This window comes from Suncus etruscus, chromosome 9, assembly GCF_024139225.1.
Source record: "Suncus etruscus isolate mSunEtr1 chromosome 9, mSunEtr1.pri.cur, whole genome shotgun sequence".
In the NCBI taxonomy this organism is placed as follows: domain Eukaryota; kingdom Metazoa; phylum Chordata; class Mammalia; order Eulipotyphla; family Soricidae; genus Suncus; species Suncus etruscus.
The window spans coordinates 78260994-78265290 of record NC_064856.1 but is presented as its reverse complement, the minus strand read 5'-3'; the positions used below and the strand labels follow the sequence as shown (position 1 = coordinate 78265290).

Genomic DNA, 4297 nt, shown 5'->3' with positions numbered 1-4297 from the left:
TTCTGAGTGCAGAATATTGAGTTGCCTCTGAGTGCCGTTAAGTGTGCCCCCCTCCCAATAAAAATATATTGATAGGTATCAAGCAAGTGGAAATGAAATCATAAAAAAAAGTGAGAATATAAGGCTGGAGAGATAGCGCAACAGTACGGTGTTTGCCTTGCACACAGCGACCCAGAGGGATCTGAGTTTGATTCCCAGCGTCCCATATGGTTCCCTGAGCCTGACGGGAGTGATTTCTGAGCACAGAGCCAGGAGTAACCCCTGAGCACCACCGGGTGTGCCCAAAAACAAACAAACAAAAAAGGTGAGAATAGAAAGTGATAAATAGGATAAACTATAAAGAAAATGGACTTCAGTATGTACAAAGAAATAGTGATAGTAGATTCTAGCACATAATGCCCAAAATAAAGTATAACAAAAATTATATCTCACAGAATAATAAATGCCATTATCTTACATTCTGTTTGACTTGAAAGAGAGGCATCCAAATATCTGAAGGAGGGAAACAGATCATTGGAAGGCAGTGAATCAATTAACAGGTTAAAATATCTTTCATATGCGCTGCCCTTATTAACTATCATTACTTTTTATAAATCCTCTTGGGGGGATACAAGACTGTATCAGAAACAAGACATAAATAACATAACCTTCAGACAAAAATACAACACCATATTAGTGGCAAAAAACAAATATGGTGACAAAACAAAAACTAAGTCTTATTTTAGCTAGTGGTAGATGTCCCTGTTGAGTCCTCTCCCTGCCTTCTTCAGGTCTCAGTCCAGAGACATATAGCTTTAATATGAATTTTAAGCATGGATGGGGCTCGAGAATGGTCTCTGAGATTCAGGGACAATTCTTTTCTCTATGCTGTTTTTTACTCACTCCATCTCTATTGATGATTTCAGTTTCCAGTCACCTAATAAGCATCGTCCTTCCTCTCCCTGGTCTATGACAACCATGATCGCAAAAAAAGAATTTCAAAACTAGAAGCATAATCATCCATAGGAATACAAAAGAAGTTTACAGAGAGAGGGGCCGGAGAGATTGCACAGCCGTAAGGCATTTGCCTTGCATGGAGCTGATCTAGGATGGTTGGTTGCTCGAATCCCGGCATCCCATATGGTCCCCAGTGCCTGCCAGGAGCAATTTATGAGCACAGAGCCAGGAGTAACCCCTGAGCGCCACCAGGTGTGACCCCACACACACAAAAAAGTGTGTGTGTGTGTGTGTGTGTGTGTATAAAGAAGTTTATGGAGAGCATACTAACAGATAAAGAATAGTGTCTCAAGAATTAGTGGAAGAATTAAGGTATTTGTTTTATATCCCACTAATAAGTGTCTTAAATTTGGAGTCATTTAGTTCAAATCCCTAAAATTATATATGGTGCCCTGATCACCATATGCTTCATTTTTGATCAAAGAAGAAATATTCTTAAACATCATATAATCTTCTTTTACCATTTTAGGGTGGAAGAACATTTTCTTTTCTGCAGAAATCACATCAGCCCAGCACCACATCCTCCACCCTCCATCAGAAATGGGACAGCTCCATAACAACCTTATCAAACTGCCAAGCCACCAGATTTATTTCAGATCTATAAATCCTCTGCTGTGTGATGGCAAACATTCATGCAACACCTAAATTTTTTACAGTAGTGTCAGGACAGTAATATTACAGGAAATTTTATGGGAAATATACATAGTAATCAGCCAAATCAGTAAACCAAAGGCTCAACTGGACTCACCAAAACCCAGTAAAATTGGCTCTGATTTTAGTAATACCATGGAGATATAAAATATTTCAAATTGACCCTTACTAATCTAAGTTTTTATCATTCCATTTGCCTTTGTGTTGTAATTAAAAATATGAAGTAAATTTTGTTTGGGCCTAAAAGGAGGCAGATTATGGTAGTGGGTGTAATATTAGGAACACTGATGAAGGAAAGTTCACACTAGTGGTAGATTGGTGTTTGAGCATTTAATGCCTGAAATGACTGCACTATGAGCAACTTCGTAAATCATGGTGTTATGATAATATAAAGATTTTTTTAAATTCCAATTAGAGATGCTGGATATGTAGAACATATTGACTCAAATTTAATACAACATGGAAGATGTACTACACTCTCACAGAAGGGATTGTGAGATGTTATATCTCACAATATGTTACATGTTTTATATATAACATATGCTATAATTATATAGCATATATTATACATATTGTATATTTCAATTCATAGTCTCAAAAAAAAGAAGATAAAGTCACAGCAATAATTCCAATTGAATTAAGTGAGGAAGAAGAAAATTTAAGAATAATACATGATAAAATTTTAACTTTAAGTATCAGAATAACTGAATTTCAGAAGATAAAATTGGAAAAAAGAAGAAAGCTGAGATAACACTCAAATTTATGATAGTTGAGAACTTCCCAAATCAAAGAAAATTAACCACCAGTTTTCTGGAGAACAACTAAATTTCTGAATCCAAAATAAATTACACCAAAAACCAGGTTATTTATGAACTATCTAAATCAATGTTATATAATCTGTCAACTGAATAGAAAAAAATGTAACATAGACATGGTTTCATCACGTGCTTCTAGCAGAATACCTACAGGCAAAAGACAGTGGAGTGACATATTCACACTACTGAAAGAGTTTTTTTTTTTTTAATAAAAAAAATGAGCCAAGAATACTTTACCCTTCAAAGTCATCATGCAAATATGATAAACAAAGACCTTTTCATATAAATTAAAGCTAATTGAGTTTGTCACCACTAACTTCCTGTACAAAAATGTTGAAAGTGGTTTTTCTGTGCTCGCTTCGGCAGCACATATACTAAAATTGGAACGATACAGAGAAGATTAGCATGGCCCCTGCGCAAGGATGACACGCAAATTCGTGAAGCGTTCCATATTTTAAAAAAAAAAAAAAAAAAAGAAAGAAAGTGGTTTTTCTGTATGAAAGAAGAAAGAAAGCAGAAACCCTTGAGCAAGGTCATAAAGAGCAATACAGCCACACAGTGTCATAGAACAACAAAATATAATTAAGGAGAAAGAATAGTTTGTATAAGCAAATGATGATAAATCAACACCATCCCACAAAAAGAACTCAGATATATTAAATCTAATACACCTCTCATGATAATCACAAAACTAAGGAGTAGATATTTAGAAAGAAAAACAAAGAATCACTACACAAAAGCATACACAGAAAAAAAAAAACAAAAAATAAAATAAGCAAAAAAAAATGGGGAAAAATTGTAAAACAGTCAGAAGGTAATTAGTAGAACGGTGGTCAATAAATCCCACATATCAATTAACACGGTGACTGATCTGGACTCACCAATCAAAAATCATAGAATGGAATGAGCTACAAAGTTAATGTACAAACATCCAGCACTTTCCTGTACACACACGAAAAAAATGAAAAAGTAAAAGATATTTAAAACATTTATTTTACACTTGTGCCTCAAAAATTAAAATACCTTGGAGTAAACTTAACTAAAGAGGTGAAGAGGGGCCAGAGTAACAGCATAGTGGGTAGAGCATTTGCTTGTATGTGGTCTACCTGTTTTCTATCCCTGACACCCAATATGGTCACCCAAGCCTATCAGGGTGATTTCTAAGCGTATAGCCAAGAGTAACCTCTGAGCATAGCTGAGTGTGGCCCATAAACAAGCAAACAAACAAACAAACAAAAAGAGTTAAAGAGCTATATAAAGAAAAATACAAAATACTGCTTCAAGAAATAAAAGAAGACATAAGGACGTAATATAATGATGATAAAAACACATGATACTAAATTCCTGAAATCCCAAATAGTTCAAGACAATGATAAATCAATATTAAAATAATAAAAGAAAATTCTGGTTTAGGATATGGCAAATTTAATGATAAGTATCAAATTATAAATGTAATCAATATTAATATTAAATCTTTAATAGTACTATGTAATATTGTTGTTAATTATATTTTAATATTCAATGTTAAATTTAAATTTAATATTAATGTTTAACTTAAATGATAAATTTACTATTAATATTAAAAGAGAAAATAGGGCCAGAGAGAGATAGCATAGTGACGTTTGCCTTACAAGCATTCGATCCAGGACCTAAGGTGGTTGGTTCTAATCCCAGCATCCCATATGGTCCCCCGTGCCTGCCAGGAGCTATTTCTGAGCAGATAGCCAGGAGTAACCCCTGAGCACCGCCAAGTGTGGCCCAAAAACCAAAAGAGAGAGAGAGAGAGAGAGAGGAGAGAGAGAGAGAGAGAGAGAGAGAGAGAGAGAGAGAGAGAG

The 4297-nt window shown here is 34.8% G+C and overlaps 1 non-coding gene across 1 annotated transcript; it reads left to right on the top strand.

Moving 5' to 3' along the window:
* Positions 1–2812: 2812 nt before the first annotated feature.
* LOC126019625 (U6 spliceosomal RNA) lies at positions 2813–2919 on the top strand. Its single transcript, XR_007499258.1, has one exon. It is a non-coding gene; the product is annotated as a U6 spliceosomal RNA (small nuclear RNA).
* Positions 2920–4297: the final 1378 nt, after the last annotated feature.